This window comes from Lactuca serriola, chromosome 7 (genome assembly GCF_051521515.1).
Source record: "Lactuca serriola cultivar US96UC23 chromosome 7, Lser_US96UC23_V15, whole genome shotgun sequence".
Taxonomy (NCBI): Eukaryota; Viridiplantae; Streptophyta; class Magnoliopsida; order Asterales; family Asteraceae; genus Lactuca; species Lactuca serriola.
This window is the reverse complement of record NC_136414.1, coordinates 156,516,671-156,540,496: the sequence shown is the minus strand read 5'-3', so window position 1 is coordinate 156,540,496 and position 23,826 is coordinate 156,516,671.

Here is a 23,826-nt window from a genome sequence, read left to right as displayed (position 1 = left end):
GAATATAAGATGTTGTCATCTTAGAATTACATATGACTAGATCCATGAAGTAATCTCTAAGAGAGGGCTGTTCCAATACTTAAATCTCTAGATTTGAAGTAGTCATAAGTATTAGTGCAATCTCTATTGCAATGCCTAAATGAACTTGGCCAATCAACCAATACTCATGACATTCTTAAATCACTCACTCACTTCCTAGAGTGTGACTGGATATGAAGGTTTGAATATAATTAAACATTCTGGAAGTAAGTTCAAAACATGCAAAAGTGAAACACAATATTGAATTAACACAACTTTGATAGCAAAGAAAATCTTTTTATTATGTCACTATGAAATAAACATCAAAATGGTTACAATTCATATTGTTATATGTTTCATAATAATTTAAACTAAACAACTAAAATATTACATCATATTACTACCTAGTCTCATGCCAATGGTCCTTGCATGACCTCATGTTTCTCTCTTGATAATAGCTTCGTGAATGGATCAACATGATTCTCCTCAGATGATACGCTATTCATGATGATGTCTCCTTGTTCCACTCTACGTCGAGCGTAATGGTATTTCCTGAGTATGTGTCTTGAGTTACCATGGTCCTTGGGTTCCTTATTCGAAGCGACTGCACCCTCGTTATCACAAAAGATTTCTAAAGGCTCTTTGATGCTTTGTATAAATCCAAGATCACTGATGAAGTTCTTTAACCATGTAGCTTCCTTTGTTGTATCATTTGTTGTAATATACTATAACTCGTATGTCGAGTCTGCCACCATCTTTTATTTGGAACTTTTCCATGTAACCGATCATGTATTAAGCAAGAACACCCAACCCGACTGGAACACAAAATATCCCTGTCAGTCTGGAAACTTGTGTTTGTATAACATGTAACTCGCAACTTTTTTCTACCGCCATATACCAAGAACATATCATTAGTTCTTTTTAGATACTTGATTATATTCTTTATGACCATCCAATGACTATCAACAGGATTGTCTTGATATTGACTCACCATGCTCAGAGCATATGAGATATTAGGTATAGTATATATTATGTCTTATTTAATCTTATGCCATGTAGCATATGTAGATAACCTTTTCTTAAAATCTCTCATTTTGAATCTTTTCAAAACTTTATATAAGTATGTACTTTGGCTTAGTCCAATTAAACATTTAGGTCTATCTGTATAGATGCTTATGCCCAATATATAAGCTATATCTCCTAGGTCTTTCATAGAAAAATATTCCAAGCCAAGTCTTTACACTCTGCAAGGTTGGAATATCATTTCTTATAAGGAGCATGTCATCAACATGCATTTCTAGGAAGACAACATTACTCCTACAGGTTTTGACATATATGCAAGATTCATCCTCACTTCTAGAAAATCTAGATTCCTTTACCTTTTCAATAAAGAAAAGATTACGGCTACGTGACGCTTGTTTAAGTGCATAAATGGACCTCTCAAGCGTGCACACTTTATTGGGATCTTTTGGATCATTGAAGCCTTCAAGTTGTGTCATCTAGATATCATCTACAAACTTCCTATTCATAATCATAGAAAGTAGCTATGGAAATTAATATTCTAATAGACTCAATCTTGTCTACTGGTGAGAAGGTTTCCTCATAATCAAATCCTTGAGTTTGAGTGTAACCCTTCGCAACCATCCTAGCTTTAAATATGTGCACATTCGATTTTCTTGTTGAAGACCCACTTGCACTCAAAGGTTTTAATATCAGGCGTAAGATCAACCAAATTCCAAAATTGGTTATCGTACATGGATTGAATTCCACTTTCCATACTCCTCTTCCATGTAGCAGCTTCGGTGCCTGCCATCGCTTCCTTGTAGTTAAATGGTTCATATATACTAGTCAGTGTACAATAATGATTAGCACCTCTCCTTTTGTTTCAATATGGAAACTTTTGGAACATGAAAGTGAACCTCTATCAATCATCAACCTTTTGATGTTCCGAAGTTAGTCAGGTCAGAAGAGAATGGTGTTCCGGAGTCAGATTGGTGTCTGGAATGAAGATGGTGTTTAAATGTTGATATTTCGAGATGGCGCATGTTTAAATTTGTTTATCCGTCTGCATTAATTACTTTTGTCATTTTTTTTGATGTAACATATCATAGGACTTAGTCTCTTTTGTCAACTTAGATAATCAATGTGTCAGGAGTAACTCTATTATCCAGTCCTATGTATGTTTATGGTTAGTACGATGTAACTTATTCTCCTATATAAGGTGATGGGTTTTGCGCATTCTAACACTCCTATGGTGTACATGCAACCCTAAATACCTTGGATCTATGTTTTCTCTATTATACATGCAAATGTCAATTTCAAGGGTATTTATCCTAACTAGCATATTATGAAGTACAAGTAATATAAAATCTAGTAGAATTACATACCTCTTTGTTGTTGCTTGATTCCATGTAGCTTGAGAGCCTAGTTCCCCAAGTGTGACACCTCAAATGGTTCACACAACATCAAATGCATTTCGAATAACTTAGAGAGAAATTAGAACACTTCAAAAATCGGTTTGCCCTCACTTGTTTCACTTGCGGGCGATTTCTTCAATAATAAGATCATTATATAGTTAGTCACAATTAGGGTAAACCCTAATTGTCATGGCTTTCCATATCCTTGGATCCATGGGTTCAAATACACCATGGAGCATCCATGGAGCATCCTATGGGTTTTAGCCGAACTTGATAATCCATGGAGCATTAGCCCACTATATAAGTATGAATGATTTACACAATCAACCCATATATTTTAATTAGTCTTCCTTTGATCACTTAATTAATTCTAGATTAATTCTTGATCAATACTAATTAAATAATCTTATTAATATATTAGAACTTATAATATATTAATAAACCTTAAGTGTTATTTCTCTCATTTTAGTTTATCCAAATACATGATGCCATGCAACCCAAATGGACCATGCCAGGTCGGGTCAAGTCTTACCAATTATAGTTATGGACTTAGATATTAATCCAACGGTCTCCCACTTGGATAAGTCTAAAACTATTATTGCAAGTACGAATTCATAACCCAAATAGCAATCATAGCTCTCAAAAGCCGCTGTCGAACTCTGAACAAATCGATGACGTGTCCATTAGATAAGTGATCATATATTCCTCCATTCTAGATATCATATGGACTGAGACATGGATTATAATCATTCTCTCTGTCCATTTGATGTTTCCCGATTTCCGATTTATGACGACTGACTAATTGAAGAAATCAAATCAGTCCAGGCCCGGCCGAGCACTTACATTTTGTCTTCACTAAATCATCGAGGGGCCCACAGATATCGTTTTTATCCCTTTGAGGGTAAAAGTAATGGATAAAATTCGACTCATATGCGTGTACTGACTACTTGTTGAATCATACACAACGACACGTTTTATAACATCGAGTTACCAATGCGTTTTCATGCAGTCAATGTATAACCAAATAATAGTCAACAACTCATATCTCTAGGTTTGAAGAATATAAGATATTATCGTCTCATGATTCACTCATGATAAAATCCATGAAGTGATTCAAATGAGCGTGGGTTGAATCCAATACTCAGAACTTATGAGCACTCATGAATGTTGTAGCAACCATTGCTATGTCTAATGCACCTTAGACAAATCTTACAAGCCAGATTCATGACAGTTTTGATTCATATCTACTTCCAACATATGACCGACTGTGGATGGTTTGAATAACTTAGTCATTCAGGAAGAACGACCTAGTTATTTTGGAAGTCAAAACATGCAAAGTGAAACACAAGAATAATACTTAATCCTATATGGCCCCAAACTCTTGAGTGTGAATAAAAACCCTTTTATCTAAGCACCATATTGATTACTCATTATTCTGTTGGGTTATGTGCATTCTAACACTTCCTAAGTGTGCATGCAACCCTAAATACCTTGGATCTATGTTTTCTCTATTATACATGCAAATAAGAACATCCAAGGTATTATCCTAATCTAGCATACAAAAACTATGAATGTAACAAGATAGAATACATACCTCTTGATGTAGCTTGATGTCTTCAAGCTTTAAGAGCTTAGCCCCAATAGTGTGGAAGCCTCAAGTGGAATCACAAATCACCAAGACACCTTGGAATACTTTAGAGAATATGATTACTTGGTTCTCTCTAGTGAAATTGGCTAGCCCTTCTTTAGTGTATCCACACTAGTGCCTATTTCACCAACCAAAGACATCTTTATATAGTATGGAGGATTAGGGTTAAACCCTAATACCCATGACCTTTCATTTCCTAGGATCCATGGGTTAAACACTCCATGGACTATCCATGAAAGCTTAGCCCAACCTAAATGAACTTGGCCCATTCCATATATATAAGAGTCCATATTTAATTATTTCCTTTTGATCACTTAATTAATTATAAATTAATTCTTGATCAATACTAATTAAATAATATGATTCCATATTAATATATTAGAACTTATAATATATTAATATTAATCATAAACATACTATTCTCAAAAGATTATCCATATAAATTGTGTCGGTGAAGTGCAACCCAAATGGACCATGCCGGGTCGGGTCAAGTACATACCAAATATAGTTATGGACTTAGACATTAATCCAACAGTCTCCCACTTGGATAAGTCTAAAACTATTATTGCGTATGACTTCAAACCTAACTGGCAATCGTAGCTCTTAAAGCTGCTGTCGAACTTTGATCTTGTCAACGAACTTGTCCATTAGATAAGGGATCATATATTCCTCCATTCTAGATATCATATGGACTGAGACATAGATTATAATCATTCTCTCTGTCCATTTGTTGTTTCCCGATTTCCGATTTATGACGACTGACTAATTGAACAAATCAAATCAGTCCTGGCCCGGCCGAGCACTTCCATTTGTCATCATCAAATCATCGAGGGGCCCACAGATATCGCTTTTATCCCGAAGGTAAAAGGAATGGATAAACTTCGACTCATATGGCTTGTTCTACTACTTGTTGAATCATACACAAAGGCACGTTTTATAGCACCGAGTTACCAAATGCGTTTTCGTGCAATCAATGTACAACCAACTCATAGTAACAACTCATATCTCTAGGTTTGAAGAATATAAGATATTATTGTCTCATGATCACTCGTGATAAAATCCATGAAGTGATTCCAATGAGCGCGGGTTGAATCCAATACTCAGAACTTATGAGCACTCATGAGTGTTGTAGCCCTTTGTCCAACACCTTAGACCTCTACAAGCCAACCCATGACAGTCTTAATTCATATCTACTTCCAACATATGACTGACTGTGGATGTTTGAATAACTTAGTCATTCAGGAAGAATAACCCAGTTTATTCGGGAAGTCAAAACATGCAAAATAAAACACAATAATAATTGAATCCAATATGGTATCAACCCTTTGAACATAAATAAAACACCTTTTATTTATCACCATATGATTACACATTATTCATTGTATACTGTTTCAGCTATCAACTTTATTCTTGAATTTAAAACAATAGTTGTCCCATGCTCCAAGCATGTACACTATGTCTTCTTAAACACTAGTCATGCCACACACCAAGTATGCATACTATGTTTGTCTATGATCTTTATTTTGTGAACTAGATCAATTGAACATAACTTCAATGATTCTCTTTTCACACTCCCAAATCCTTACTGCAAATGCAAGAATTCCAAATTCATGCCATTTACAGAAATCTGTTAGATTCTAAACTTATATGCATTGATCCTCTTGTAACGATTATGCACAAAGTCACAAAGACTTGGCAACAATCATTACAGAGTATTCCAAAGGAGATCAACTCCTTGAAATATCCTTCTTGCATTAAGTTTCCTTAATCTTACACAGATTGAAAATTCTAACTTTGAAACATTTCCAGATTCCATTTTGACTATCACTTCTGAACAAGAGTTGCCTCCTTACAGATTATGTCAATATGGTCCTTCCAGAATTATCACTATACTTCCAATTGTCCTTGAGTAACCAATCTTTGGTAAACCTTAGATTGTCCTCGACAATTGTTTAATCCTTTTAGTCATATCCAGTTCTAAACCTTTTCCCTTCTTAATGCCCCAGGCATTTTGGAAAATTTTAGAACGGATGAATATAGCACATGTAATCGATCCTATATCCGAAGCATATGGGACACGATTCATGATGTCTTACATAAAGACTAAACCAGTCTTTTGCTATAATATTTCCATTTCAATTTGCTAAGTTCTCATAATTCAGATTATGAAAAGGGATGCCGTAATCATAATCGAATTTTAGAACGCAAATAATGGACCCATATACAAAATTTCCTTATGTTGAGCCATTCCAACATGAAATTCATATATATCCTTGACTAAATGATTAAAACCTCACGATCTAAGCTTATAGATTTGAGATGAAGCATAATTTCATCTCCCTTAATTATAGCAAAACAACTTTTTCCCAATTGAAACTTTTGTTTTCTATAATTTACATTGCTAACTTGCAATACTTATCATAATTATCATGCTCCCACTAACATGATGATTATTAGCATAACACTTATGCTCCCACTAGCTTTGACATGTACTCAGAAATCAGCTGGACAGTCTGAAATTTAGATTCACACACCCTTTCCGTAGATAGCTCACCTGTGTGTCTAAGTAATTTCAAGAACCATGAAAAGGGATACCGTAATCATGGTCTCAATTGCTTAGGCATTTGCCATTTCTCACAAGTCCATGTTAGTGTGCCGGTTAACCACATGCGCTCCACTAACGACTTTTGAAAATGCAAATAACACAATTGATATCTTCGTAAAATCTACTTAGTGAAAGCGTTTCCTCACCATCATTTTCATGAATCGGAGAGAAACCTTATGACACTTAGATTTATATGGTGTATGAGTTCCTACCCATATGAATTTGTCAAACCATAATCACAAGACAAAGATAATGACAAATCCAAAACCATATGGATTGAACTCAATCTTAACTTCTTGCCACCTGGCAGCTCAAGGGCCTGCCATTGCTTCCAAGTTGTTATGCAACAAACTGAGAACTCTAAGAACTCATATGCAAAGCCAACTTTAACTGGAATGGGCACAGATATGTCAACACGATAGGTTATAAACCTCAAGTCGTGTGCTAGTGAAGAACTTCAGGTTTTATTCTTGATTATTTCTTGAGACTTTCAAGACCTTTAAGACTCCCACTGTCCTCTTGACATATAAGACTCCCTTGTCAAACATCCAAGAGATAGTGCGGATTCTAATCAAGAAAAACACTTTACCCAATTGGCCTAAGTTGGTCTTTGTTTTATCCAAAACATCACAACTTACCAATTTCAAATGTACAAGAGTAGAAAATTTTTACTCTTACATTTGACAAGTGTTTTAAACCTTCTTTAAGACATGTCACTCAAATGACAATCTTGGAGTATGACTCTAAGACTTGTATTGGAACGAAGTATGACTCATCTTCTTGATTTAACCATTTCAACAATTCAAGTTCCTCTTCTTAGTCATAAGAATGCACTAAGATTTCCTTAGAGAACTAATTTTGATATGGTTTCTTAATCATTAAGATGATCACAAAACTGATACTAAAGTACTCTCCCATCTTTTCAGATATGAGAAACTTTTATCCTTCTGCCTAATTTGATTCTTCTTATTCGCCCTGCCATACATTGGAACCTTTTCGAATGTCTCAGAGTTACACTTAAGCTTGTAAGTATAATCATATTTACTGAGCTTTAGTAAACTATGACGAATAGTCTTATCAATCTTTTGTGGTGGACTTAATCAGTGCACAAGAATGTGTACTCGATCCCTTAGTCCTTTACTTGACTCACACATCCATGTGGCCGAGTAATTAGCCTTAATTTTCCAAAACTTGAAAGTTCTCATTCATCATGCTATACAACTTGCATGATTCCAAGTTCCGGTCCAATTGAAACTTGGGTGATGAGAATCTTTCCTTATTTGGTAAATCTAGACATTACCACAAATGAAAGAATCAATTTCATATTTCCACTCTTGCTTTTAATGGAATCATATAAGCAACAATTTTTCCTCAAAAGCCATTGTAAGGATATTTTAAAATAAATAAAATCAAAAAATTTTCTTTTATTTTAAAACTTTGCGGAAAAACTTATCCTTACAATCCATATGAAAACTTGTTGTTATCTATTCCTAAGCAATATCTCATAACTCCTAAGAAGTTGCTCAAGAATCCGATCTTCAAACTATGCGATAGAAATCCATCTAAGCCATCAGATTCAGCATATTCTTTCTTTAAGTTTCTTCACTTTTCTTTGATTCTTAAAACATCACCATGTGACCCAGTCACATCATGTATCAGGAATCTCAGAATAGAAACTTAACAGAGTTAGATAGTGGTCTTTACCTGAAGTAGAGTCAAACTTATTGACTTTAACATCCTTAGGTAAATTTGGCAGCTTCGCAACCAATGCCCCTTCCCTTGGCAATATAAACATATGGACCCTTTGATAATGGTACACGAGACTATCACAGACTTAGCTTTTCTCTTTACCATTTGGTCAACCGAGTTGACTATGGCCGATCCCTTTCCATTGGGAAGAGAATGCTTTACTGGATATCCAATGTCATCATTGTCAATGTCCATAAAGTTTTAGGAAGTTGATCTTAGCAAATAGATAAGATCGTTAAGGGTTTTGTCATAGTCTGTTTCATAGGTGTCCCAAAGGAACTCACTATGTGACTTAGAAAGTGATTGAACCACCAACTTTCTCAAGACTTTGACACCCAACTCTCCCGGCTTGTCAATATGTGACTACATCTCCAAGATGTGCTCACACCTAGACCTTGCCTTGCCAATAGGGCTTGAGTGACCTTAAACTTTTCAAGAACTTGTGGGTTGGGGAGAATAATTGGAGGAGGTGAAAGAAGTATGATTTCCAAAGGACATCATCTTCATTTAGGAAACCTTGTTTCACTAGATTTGGGAAGATCATAGGTGTCTATTACAGACATCTTTTGGGAGATATTCAAGATAGTTGATTTAAAGTCCTTAATATGACACCCAATATGAAATATTAAGGCTAGGGCCCAACAAACTATTTTATAACTTAGAAGAGGTATGCCGTAATCCAAGCTATAAAATATTTGAAGGTAGGTGAATGACGATTCACCAATTTCCACCAAGATAAACGAAATGAATTATTAGGTTTTAATTGGTTTTGAAACTCCTAGATCTTTGAGATTCATTGAACTTTTCAAAGGCATGTTTCAATCTCGAGTGTGCCCTTCAGGTTTTGTGACTGGGATGCCGAGGATCACAAAACAAGGTGTGAAGTAACCATGCAAATCACTTGGTACCCTTAATAAATTACCCCTCAATCGATGTGCCGGTTAACTACACACGCTCCATCGATACTATGATAAATATTAAGTCACCCTTTACCTACCTTGTTAAGTCCAAGTTAGTGTGCCGGTTAACCACACACGCTCCACTAACGACTTAGACAAAGTGTAAAGTGTAATTTCATGGGTTAGCACCTTATTCACATTTTTCCTAAGTAACTAAGATTGGGTATTATTAAGAGTTTAGTTACTTAGTATTATCATTAATACTTTTAATGAAGGGAGAATTCTAGTCCTGTCAAACCTGTTCGGCTAACGACCCTCCACCAGTCAAGCAAGCGGTGGGTGAGAGTGGACACCCATTAAGTTGCCATTTTATAGGCAACAACCTTATACCCACCTTATAGACCGGCTTCGTGAATGAGGCGTACTAGCGGTAAGACTGACTTTACTCTTATACATATATATATATATATATATATATATATATATATATATTATTAACTTATAATATTATAAAGTATAAGGGTTGAATTTTAACTTTTAAAATTCTAAGGGCTAACTTGGAATTAAAGTATTCATAAGTGAAAACTTTACAAATTCCAAAACTTGAGGGCAAGTTTTGAAACTATTCAAAACTAATTAATTCCATAACTTATGTGTTTAAAGTAGTTTTAATCCAAAAACTCTTCAAGTTCCATAACTTGAGGACAAGTTATGGAAGACTTTAAACTAATAAAAGAATTAACTTTTCTTTATTTTATAACTTATGGAATTAATTAAGGTTACACCTTTTTTTTTATTTTATTAAATGAAGAGACTCTTGGTCCTCCATAACTTGAGGACAAGTTATGGAGTCATAAAACCATTTAATTAGAACTAGACTCTTCATTTTTGTAACCTTTGCCAATTTTTATGAGTTTTATGATTCTTAAATGTGACTTTTCATATAACTTGAGGACAAGTTACAAAAACACATTTTAGAATCAATTCTTAGATTAATTTGGATTAAAACCAACTATCACATAATTTTATTCATTAATCTAAATTCACTCATAAAACAAGGTAACACAAAAAACTTTTGGTGATCCATAACTTATTCTTAAGTTGTGGAATCCTTTAAAACATTAACACCAAATTTTGTAACTCCAAAAAAAAACTTTGAATCAATTTTTTTTTTAAAACCTTTTCATATCCATAACTTATGGAGGTTTCAAAAAATAAAACTCTTTAGATCAAACTTTTAAAACTAATAAAATAATCATATTATTTTATCTTTTATTAAATTTGACATAATTCAACTCATAAAGCAAATTATTCAAATTTTACAAATAATTAGTTTTTCACAAGAACAAGTAATTATCTTAAAATTTGACAAACTTCATGTGTTTTTTTTTTTTCAACTTTGAAAATAAAATATTTGCATCAATATAACAGAAAACAACCCGTGTCTCTGATACCACTGTTGGGTTATGTGCATTCTAACACTTCCTAAGTGTACATGCTACCCTAAATACCTTCGATCTATGTTTTCTCTATTATACATGCAAATAAGAACATCCAAGGTATTATCCTAATCTAGCATACAAAAACTATGAATGTAACAAGATAGAATACATACCTCTTGATGTAGCTTGATGTCTTCAAGCTTTAAGAGCTTAGCCCCAATAGTGTGGAAGCCTCAAGTGGAATCACAAATCACCAAGACACCTTGGAATACTTTAGAGAATATGATTACTTGGTTCTCTCTAGTGAAATTGGCTAGCCCTTCTTTAGTGTATCCACACTAGTGCCTATTTCACCAACCAAAGACATCTTTATATAGTATGGAGGATTAGGGTTAAACCCTAATACCCATGACCTTTCATTTCCTAGGATCCATGGGTTAAACACTCCATGGACTATCCATGAAAGCTTAGCCCAACCTAAATGAACTTGGCCCATTCCATATATATAAGAGTCCATATTTAATTATTTCCTTTTGATCACTTAATTAATTATAAATTAATTCTTGATCAATACTAATTAAATAATATGATTCCATATTAATATATTAGAACTTATAATATATTAATATTAATCATAAACATACTATTCTCAAAAGATTATCCATATAAATTGTGTCGGTCAAGTGCAACCCAAATGGACCATGCCGGGTCGGGTCAAGTACATACCAAATATAGTTATGGACTTAGACATTAATCCAACATATTCACCGTGTCGGTTTGTCAACTTAATACTTGAATTAAAACAATAGTCATGCCATGCACCAAGCATGCACACTATGTTTACCTATGGTTCTTTCTTTTGTGAAATAAATCAATTGAACATGACTCCAATGATGCTTATTTCACAATCCCAATCCCTTTTGTAAATGTAAGAATACCAAACTCTTGCCATTTACTGTAATCTGTTAGATTATAAACTTATATGCAATGATTCTCTTGTAATGACTATGCACAATAGTCACAAAGACTCGGCAATAGACATCACGGAGTATTCAAATGGAAATCAATTCCATGAAAATAAAGTCTCAAATTCAAAGTACATTGCTTTGAACATCCTTTTTTTTGCATTAAGTTCATTAATCTTGCACAGATTCAAAGAATAACTTCCACCTATGGAAACAATTCCATATTGCCATTTTGACTATCATTTCTGAATAAGAGTTGCCTCCTTCATAATATGTCAATATGATCCTTCCAAAATTCACATTATTCTTCCAACTGTCCTCGAGTAACCAATCTTTGGTAAACCTTAGATTGTTCTCAACAATTGCTTAATCATTTTAGTCATGTCCAGTTCTATTCCTTTTCCCTCCTAATGTCCTAGGCATTTGGAAAATTTAGAATGGATAAATATTATAGCACATGTAGTCAAACCTATACCCAAAGCATATGGGACACGATTCATTCTATAATTTTTTTTTATTTTCCATGTTCTCACAATTCGAACTATGAAGAGGGATGCCGTATTCATAATCGAATTTTCAGAACGCAACATATATAGAATTTACTTATGTTGAACCATTCCAACATAACATTCATATATATCTTTGACTAAAGTTGATTAAAATCTCAAACTAATCTTGTAGAATTGGAATGAAGTATAAAATCCTCTCCCTTAATTATAGCAAAACAACCTTTCAAAACCGAATTGAAACTTTTCTTTTCTATAATTAACATTGCTAACTTGCAACACTTAACATAATAATCATGCTCCTACTAACATGATAATTATTAGCATAACACTTATGCTCCCACTAGCTCTGACATGTATCCAGAAATCAGTCGGACTTCTTGAAATCAATACTTTATTGACCTTCTTACCAAAAGTTCAGATTTCTAATACGAGATGCTTTGATAAGACTTTATAAAAATCATACACCTTTCCTAAGATAGCTCACATTTTTGTCTAGACCTTTTGCAATTCTCACTAGTTAGTGTGCCGGTTAACCACACACGCTCCACTAACTATATGAGAATGCAAATATCCCAACTGCTATCTACTTAAAATCTTCTTAGTGAAAGCGTTTCCTCACCATCATTTTCATGAATCGAAGAGAAACCTTATGGCACTTATATTTTATGGTGTATGTGTTCCTATCCATGTGAATTTGTCAAAACCATAATCAAAAGACAAGGTAAAGTGAAAAATCCAAACTCAAATGGACTGAACTTGTTCAGTCTCATTTTCTTGCCACCCGGCAGCACAAGGGCCTACCATTGCTTCTAGGTTGTTATGAAAACAATTGAGAACTCCTAGAACTCACAAGCATAGCCAACTTTAACTAGAATGGCACAGAAACAAGAATCAGTCAACACGATAGGTTATAAACCTTAAGACGTGGGCTAGTGATTAACAATACTCTTGATCAGTTCTCGAAACTATCTCAAGGCTCCCACTGTCATCTTGACATATAAGATTCTCTTTGTCAAGAACCAAACCTCGACAAAACAAATATTTAAGAGTTAGTGCGGATTCTTATCAAGCAAAAAAATTTCTCACAATTGGTCTTAGTTGGTCTTTGTCTTATCCAAAACATCACAACTTACCAATTTCAAATGTACAAGAGTAAGAAAACATTTTACTCTACATTTGAAAAGTGTTTTAAACCTTTCTTAAGATTATGTCACTCAAGGCTCAATCTTGGAGTATGACACTAAGATTTGATTTTGGAACGAAGTATGATTTATCTTTTGATTTAACCATTACAACAATTCATGATTCATCTCCTTAGCCAAACAAATGAACTAAGGTGTCCTTAGAGGATCAATTGTAATATGGTTTCATAATCCCTAAGATAATCATAAAACAATATACTCAAGCACTCTCCTATCTATTCAGATTGGAGAAACTTTTATCTTCCTTCCTTATTTGATTCTTCTTATCCGTTCTGACATACATTGAAACCTTTCCAATGTTTCAGAATTACTCTTAAACTTGTAAGCATAACCATATTTACTAAACTTTAGTAAATCATAATGAGTAATCTTATCAACCTTTGTGGTGGACCCGATTAGCACATAACAAAGTGTACCCAATCCTTTAGTCCTTCACTTGACTCACATGTATATGTGAACAAGGAATTAGTCTTAATTTCCCAAAGATGAAAAATTCTCATTCATCATACAATACAAGTTGCATGATTCCAAGTTTCTATCCAACTGAACCTTGGGTGATGAGAATCTTTCCTTATTTGGTAAATTATGACACTATCACAAATGAAAGAATCAAATCCATTAACCAATATTGTTTATCAATGGAAACATATAAACAACATTTTTTTTCCACAAATACCGTTGTAAGGATACTTAAAAATAAAAACAAAAATTTCTTTTATTTTAAAACTTGCGGAAAAACTTATCCTTACAATGCAAATACATATGAAAACTTGTTGTTATCTATTCCTAAGCAATATTTGATAACTCTTATGCAGCGACTCAAAATTCTGGTCATTGAACCATACGATCAGAATCAGCACACTCTTTCTTTAAGCTTCCTTTGATTCTTCCAAAACATCAAAATGTAATTATATTACATCATGTATTAAGAATCTCAAAAGGAGACTTAATAGAGTTAGATAATGGAGTTTACCCGAAGCAAAGTCAAACCTTTTGACTTTACCTTCCTTATGAAATTTCAGGTAAATTGGGCAGCTTCGCAACCAATGTCCCTTTTATTGGCAAAAGAAATATATGGACTCTTTGGAAATGGTACACGAGACCATCACAGACTTAGCCTTTCTCTTTACCATTGGGTCAAACGACTTGACCATGGACAATCCCTTTCCATTAGGAAGAGAAAGTTTTTCTGGACTTCTAGTGTTATCATTGTTAATGTCCATGAAAGTTGGGAAGTAGATCTTACAATCTAATTTGCTTTACCAATGCTCCAAATCATTGCTGATTCAGCATCACTAAGCAAATAGGTAAGATCATTAAGGGTCATGTCGTGATCAATCATCAGGGAGTGACCGAAGAACCTAGTCAACAACCAGCTACCTCGAGACTTCGACACCCGACTCTCCCGGCTTGTCAATATGTGACTTAATCTTTAAGACCTAAGCACATATAGACATTGTTTGCCAATAGGGATTGAGTGACTTAGAACTTATCAAGTCTTCAAACTTGTGGGATAGGGAGATTTATTGGAGTTGGTGGAGGAAGTGAAGTATGATTTCAAGTCTCATTAATACACAACAAAGGGATTGATCTTTCACCTTGATTGCCATTTGGGATATCATCTTCTTTAGGAAAGCTTGTTTCTAAAGATTTGGGAAGACCATAGATGTCTTAACAAGACATCTATAATGGGAGAAATTCAAGTTTAGTTGATTTAAAGTCCTTAACATCACACCCAATATGAAATATTAAGGCTAGGACCCAACAAACTATTTTATAACTTGGAAGAGGGATGTTGTAATCCAAGCTATAGAATATTTGAAGGTAGGTAAATGACGATTTACCAATTTCCACCATGAAAAACAAAATTATTCATTAAGTTTTAATTGGATTTGAAACTCCTATATCTTTTTAGATACATTGAACTTTCAATGGCATGTTTAAATCTCGATTGTGCCCTCTCAAGTTTGTGACTGGGATGCCGAGGATCACAAAGAAGGTGTGAATAACCATGCAAATTAACTTGTTACCCTTATATTTATCACCTAATCGATGTTCCGGTTAACCACACACGCCCCACCGATCTATGATAAAACTTAAGTCACCCTTTTCCACACATTTTCAGTCCCATGTTAGTGTGTCGGTTACCCACACACGCTCCACTAACAACTTAACAAAGGTGCAAAGTGTAATTTCATGGGTTATCACCATTTCACATTTTCCTAAGTAACTAAGATTGGGAATTTATAAGTGTTTAGTTACTTAGTATTTATCATTATACTTTTAATGAAGGGAGAATTATAGTCCTTTCCTACCCGTTCAGCTAACGACCCTCCACCAATCAAGGAAGCGGTGGGTGAGAGTGCACACCCATTAAGCTGCCATTTTATAGGCAACAACCTTATACCCCCCCCCCCCCCTTATAGACCGACTTCATAAATGAGACCTACTAATGGTAAGACTGACTTGCTCTTATACATATATATATATATATATATATATATATATATATATATATATTATTAACTTATAATATTATAAAGTATAAGGGTTGAATTTTAACTTTTAAAATTCTAAGGGCTTAACTTGGAATTAAAGTATTCATAAGAGAAAACTTTTTCAAACTCCAAAACTTGAGGGCAAGTTTTGAAAATATTCAAAACTAATTAATTCCATAACTTATGTGTTTAAAGTAGTTTTAATTAAAAAAAACTCTTCAAGTTCCATAACTTGAGGACAAGTTATGGAAGACTTTAAACTATTAAAGAATGTAACTCTTCTTCTTTGTAACTTATGGAGCTAATTAAGGTAACACATTTTAATGATTTAATGAAGTGACGCTTGAACCTCCATAACTTGAGGACAAGTTATGGAGTCATAAAACCATTTAATGAGGACAAGACTCTTCATTTTGTAACCATTGCCAACTTTTATGAGTTTTAAGAAACTTTAATGTGACTTTTCATGTAACTTGATGACAAGTTACACAAACACATTTTAGGATCAATTTTTAGATTAAAATTGATCAAAGACACATAATCAATCAACATTTTCTATTAATCTAAGCAACTCATATGAACAAGATAATTAGAATCAAACTTTTTCATGTAATTAGCATAACACTTAAACTAATACAAAACATGAACCTATTGACAATTGTCTTTGAAATTGGATTAGTGTGAACATTACCACATCAAAAACAAGTTTATAAGTTCAAAAACAGCTTAGGGTAATGTGCCTAGTCCATTTCTAGCCAAATAACTCAAAAATATGCTGTCTGGGGCTCCTACTCGACGAGTAGGACGATTTTCTTCATGGACTCGGCGAGTTCATCAGTGGACTCGGCGATTCCAGTGCCCAGAAATCCAGAAAATCGATTTTTTCAGCAATTTGCATCAAGTATAATTGAAAACAAGCCTAGACTCTGATACCACTGATGGATTTTGAGCATTCTAACACTCCTATGGTGTACATGCAACCCTAAATACCTTGTATCTATGTTTTCTCTATTATACATGAAAATGTCAATTTCCAAGGTATTTATCCTAACTAGCATATTATGAAGTACAAGTAATATAAAATCTAGTATAATTACATACCTCTTTGTTGGTGCTTGATTCCCTGTAGCTTGAGAGCCTAATGCCCCAAGTGTGACACCTCAAATGGTTCACACAACATCAAATGCATTTGGAATAACTTAGAGAGAAATTAGAACACTTCAAAAATCGGTTTTCCCTCACTTGTTTCACTAGTGGGCGATTTAATCAATAATAAGATCATTATATAGTTAGTCACAATTAAGGTAAACCCTAATTGTCATGGCTTTCCATTTCCTTGGATCCATGGGTTCAAATACACCATGGAGCATCCTATGGGTTTTAGCCCAACTTGATAATCCATGGAGCATTAGCCCACTAAATAAGTATGAATGATTTACACAATCAACCTATATATTTTAATTAGTCTTCCTTTGATCACTTAATTAATTCTTGATTAATTCTTGATCAATACTAATTAAATAATCTGATTAATATATTAGAACTTATAACATATTAATAAACCTTAAGTGTTATTTCTCTCATTTTAGTCTATCCAAATGCATGATGCCATGCAACCCAAATAGGCCATGCCGGGTCGGGTCAAGTCTTACCATTTATAGTTATAGACTTAGACATTAATCCAACATAAATAGCATTCAATGACAATACCAAATGACAGATTGTTCCACCAAAGAGAGATATTTTCACATTTACTTCACTTGCACCTTTCTCTCAAATCATTCTTTCAATCATTCCTTGTGCTCATTTATTGTCTTTAATTGATCATGTTCAAAGTCTTATTTTTAATACTTGAAGTACTTTGTTGATTCTCATATTCGGTCTTGATTAGTCTTGCTAGACTTGACTCGACCTACTAATCTGAAGCAGACATTGATCTTAAGCATTAACTCATGGTTTGAGTTTTCAAGCCTTGTCCCTACATAATCAGATCCTTATTCTCACAATTGGTATCAAAGCATGAGTGGATGTCCTTTGAATCCATAAGAACATATTATAGTTGATTCGATATTACCTTGGTATTTCGATCATTTCTATGTTCAGGATAAAAGTTCTTCTATATACCACTTTTGCTCAAGATATCTTAACTTCAATGGTTGCTTTTAATTCTCAACAAATGTACTCAATGCAAATAGCAAATAGCGTGGGTTGCCCTATACGTGCCCCATTGCTAGTTGTTGAAGAGAGTGATCACTGGAAAGTTAGAATGGAAAGATTTTTACTTGGAAAAGAAAAAGGTGAATCTATCTGGAGATCCGTTAAAAAAGGTCCTCATGTTCCAATTCGAACCATTGTTAGAGATGTTGTTGCAACTCTCTTGGGACAGGATCAACAACGACAAGCACCTCTCACTGCTGATGATATTGAAAAGTTACATGCAGATCAAGTTGCCTTTTCAGAAATGGTGTTTGGTGTTCCACCTTCTCTCTTTGAGAACATCAAACTGTGCAAGTCCGCCAAAGAGATTTGGGACACACTTCAAGATTTGTTCAAAGGGTCAGAGAACATGAAGGATAAGCGCCTGACTTCAGTTGTCAATGAGTTCGACACTTTCGCTACAACACTTGGTGAATCTATCGCCTCAGCTTCAAACTAATACCGAATCGTTGTCAACAACATGAAAACTAATGGGATAGTTCGAAGCCCACTTGAGTACAATCTCAAGTTCATTAAGAGTCTCGGAAAAGGATGGGGAACTGTGAAATCATGTCTTCAGAGCAATGGGTCTCTGAAAAAGCTCAAGGTCCATCAACATTTCGATGAGATTCGAGGTCATGATTCAAATGTTGCACAAACTCTACACAAACTCACTGGAGGTCCTCTAGCCCTAGTTAGTTCCCATGATCCACAAACCTCAAACCTAACCGCTTCGGACCCCCTCACCGCTCTTGTTCCCTGTCTCGATCCTGTTCAACCCTCACCTCCAACTGTTCCAGTTCTCACAAACTCTAACTATTAATCTATGGGTGATCTTAACCCTGAAGAAATGGACTCCAAACTACGTTTCCAACAAGAGTTTGCCCTACTTTCCATGAGATACAACCGTCCTTTTAACAAGCCTCAAAAAAATTGCTTTTAAACTTCTCACCAATTCAACCGTTTCCAAGCACCTCACCAAAATAATCATCAACAATTCAACAAACCTTCCGAAAATCCACCAGCCTAAAAGCCTAACCTTCCTACTCCGAATCACACCTCGGAACCACCACAGAATCCGAAGTCTGAAAAACCCAAGATTGTATGTCACAAATGTGGCCATGCAAATCACTTTGCCAAAGATTGCTTAGCCAAAGTCACACAGAAACCAAATATCATGTACTCTGCTTACTATGCACGTCGAGCTCTAGAAATGGCAGAAAGTGAAAAGGCTTTTATTACAACTATATCAAGGGATGTGGAAGGGTATTGGTCGTTTGGAGATGATGATGATGTAACCACTGGCAGAAACATGTGTCTTATGGCTCGACAAGAAATTAAATGTGATGTTGGCTACTCGTCATCTGGTTTCGAAAGAGATGATGAAAATGATGAACCAAACTACTGCTACATGGCTACCAATGATCCACCCGGTAGAAGCATCGTTCAACAGGTAAAATCTATGAATACTAATAATAATTTTGTCTTATCTCTTTGTGAACCGTATCTAACCCAGATCTAATCAGATATGAACATCATTTATAAAGCCTATGAGTCAGCCATAGAAGCCAGTGAGAAGAAGGAAAGTATATTAAGTCACATTAGATTACGTTTTGAGGATAAGAAGTTGAAAATAGAGTCTTTAGAACGAGAGCTTATAATATCACAAGATTAATGTATCATTCTTAAAGACAAATGTGAAATAACTTATTCTGTTTTAATTTTTTATAACAAACATATCAATGCTAAAATAGATGTTATGCACCATTCCATGGATATTCTTGAAACAAATGAACGGATGACTCACAATTTTGTCATCATCTGTTAAAAGCACCTGGTCTCGAAAGCGAGTTTCCGAAACTTAATGTTCGTCCTTGAAGGAGTTACAAAACCTAAATTTTATGGGACACGTTCCGAACATCAAAGATTCGGACACCCATGTCTCGGCTTTGTTACCCCTTCATGAGACTTCTGACCAATTTTCATCACTAATTCCTGAGTTTAAGCCTATAGTTTTCAAGTGTCCCGATTCCACGTATTTTCCGCCTTTGACAAACCTGGACCTGAATCATACCTCAGAACTCAACTCTAGTACTCCAAACTCTGTCGTTCGCAATCCGAATCAGAACCTTCCTAACAACTGTGTTGTTGAGGAATATTTTCTGGAGACAACTAGATCTGAACTCTCTAAGTGTGTTTAGGCATCTTTATATAGTAACGTTGAAGATTCAATCTCATGTGATTCAGAACCTCAAGTGATTTCCAAAACAAAACTAGTTTTAATTAAGTCTGTCTTCAACAATCCTTCAGTAGGACAAACCTCCAAATCTTCACCTCATTCCAAAAGAAAACCCATGTTGAATAGGAACAATATTGTCGATCCTAAGGTAGAAGCCCGAAATTCTCACAAAAAGGAAGTTAAGTCAAGACAAAATTCTAGATTCCTTGAGAACTTTAAAAAGAGTGTACCTTGGAATACTCATTCATCAACTCATAGTCAAAACACCTTCACACCCACTAAGATCCTCAAGAGGGCTTCCAATCCTCCTAGTCTTGTAGAACAAAAAAAGTGGTCAGTCCCATTCCCAAAAATACTATTGTAAGCACCAGATCTTTCCGAACTAACTCTCCTCGGACTGTTTCATCCATTTTCATAGCCAAAGCTGATGGTGATGGGTTTTGAGCATTCTAACACTTCCTAAGTGTACATGCAACCCTAATAACCTTGGATCTATGTTTGTCTAATTATCATGCAAAGTTAGTTTCCAAGGTTATGTTCCTATCTAGCATACATGGGGAACAATTTTTCTTTGAATGAAAGATAGAACTACATACCTTGTTGTTGAAAGTGTTCCTTAAAACCTTGTGAGCCTAGCACCTCAAGTGTGATTCCTCAAATGCTTCACACAACACTAAATGCAATGAACAAACTTGAGAGAACACACTAACACTTGCAAAATCGGCCAAGCCCTCTTCTTCTAGTTAGTGTAACCGATTTTGGGTAAAACCTAATGTAACATGACTCTTCATTTCTTGATCCATGGGTTAACTCCATGGAGCATCCTATGGGTGGAACCCAACTTGACAATCCATGGAGCCTCTTAGCCCACTATATAAGATATGGAAGATTTACATAATCTACCCATATATCTAATTAGTTATCTTTTGATCACTTAATTAATTCTAAATTAATTCTTGATCAAGACTAATTAAATAATATTATTAATATATTAGAACTTATAATATATTAATAAACCATAAGTGTTATTTCTCTCATTTAGTTTATTCAATTGCATGATGCCATGCAACCCAAATGGACCATGCCGGTTCGGGTCAAGTACTTACCAGAAATAGTTATGGACTTAGACACCTTATCCAAAAGTCTCCCACTTGGATAAGTCTAGTAACTATAACTGTAACACTTCAGGAATCGATCAGCAATCGTAGCTCTTTCAAGGTTTCTCAGAACTGAGAAAATATTGATACGCCATTTAAGATAAGTGATCACATAATCCTCTGTTCTAGATATCAGCCGGACAAATACATGGAACAATGTCTTACTTATTGTCCAGCAGTTTGTTTCCCGATTTCCGATTTGTTTGAAAAAGAACTTAATTGAACACATCAAATTAGTTCTGACCGGGCCCGGTACATAGGTCAAAACAAAATCATCGAGGGGCCCAGATATCAGCTTCTAATCCAAGAAGGAACAGATAAACTTTGAATTATATGTTTGTTCTACTACTCATTGAATTATAAACAAAAGCACGTTTTATAACATCGAGTTACCAATGCGTTTACGTACAATCAATGCATAACCAACTCATAAGTAACAAATCATATCTCTAGGTTTGAAGACTTATGTGATATTACCGTCTCATGATCACTCGAGATAAATTCCATGAAGTGATTCCAGTGAGCGTGGGTTGATTCCAGTACTCAGAACTTATGAGTACTCATGATGTGTCGTCCTTAACCTTGACACCTACAACCAACTTCATGACATTCTTAATTCATATCTACTTCCAACATATGACTGACTGTGGAGATTTGAATAATATGTAGAAACATAACATAATATTCTGGAAGTCAAAACATGCAAAAGAAATTATAGTAAATGATTGACAAAAGATAGTAACACTTTACTCATAAATAAACAACCAACTATTATTTATCATCAAATGTCAATTACACTTTACAAATTTCATAATTTATCTAACTACTAAAACTTATATCATCCTTTAGCCCTATGCTCTGAGCATGTTGAAGATGCTTAGCCCTACTCAGTCCCTTCGTGCGGGGATCTGCTGGGTTCTCATCTGATGATACCCTCTTTGCAACGAGGATTCCTTCTTCTATGCGATGTCCGATAAAATGATATTTTTTGTCAACGTGTCTGGATCTCCTGTGATCCCTTGGTTCCTTAGCTAAGGAAACAACACTTTCACTATCACAGAAAATTTCCATAGGCTCCTTTATAGCTGGTACAACTCCAAGGTCCCCAATGAAGTTATTCAGCCATATTTCCTCCTTTACTGCTTCGCTCGCTGCTATATACTCTGATTCACAAGTGGAATCAGCCACTGTCTCCTGCTTGGAACTCTTCCAAGTGATTTCTCCTCCGTTTAGGGTAAAGACCCAGCCCGACTGAGAGCAAAAATTATCCCTATCAGTCTGGAAGCCAGCTTCACTATACCCTACAACCCTCAAGTCATCACTCCCGCCGAAGGTAAGGACCCAGTCCTTAGTCCTCCGTAGGTACTTGAGGATATTCTTTACCGCAGTCCAGTGTGCCTTGCCAGGGTTCCCCTGATACTTGCTAACCATGCCCAAGGCAAAGGCTACATCAGGTTGAGTACACGTCATAGCATACATGATCGATCCTACAGCCGAAGCATAAGGTACTTGACTCATTTTTTCTATCTCAACCTCATTACTTGGGCTCTGAGCTTTACTCAATCTGGCATTACTCTGGATAGGTAACTCTCCTTTCTTGGAGTTCTGCATGTTGAATCTCTTCAGCAACTTGTCCAAGTAGGTACTTTGACTAAGTCTAATTAGTCTTTTACTCCTGTTTCTCAAAATCCTTATCCTTAGAATATAGGAAGCTTCTCCTACGTCCTTCATAGAGAAACACTTCCCAAGCTTAGGACTTGACTTCCTGAAGAGTTGGGATGTCATTTCCTATGATTAGTATGTCATCCACATACAATACCAAAAAGCTAACTATACTCTCACTAGCCTTGACATACACACAAGATTCATCTTCACTCCTAGAAAAGTCAAATTCCTTGACTTTCTCATCAAAGCAAAGATTCCATCTGCGAGGTGCTTGCTTTAATCCATAAGTGGATTTCTCAAGCTTACACACTCTATTAGGTTACTCGTTGCTGACAAAACCTTCTGGCTGACTCATCTAAACATCTTCAGTCAACTTTCCATTAAGGAAAGCGGTTTTGACATCCATTTGCCATATTTCATAGTCATGAAATGCAGCTATGGCTAACATAACCCTAATAGACTTAATCTTGGCTACTGGAGAAAAGGTCTCATCATAATCCAATCCTAGAGTTTGAGAGAAGCCCTTTGCAACCATTCGTGCCTTATAAGTGTGTACATTACCATCCATGTCGGTCTTCTTCTTGAAGATCCATTTGCACCCTACAGTCTTACGACCT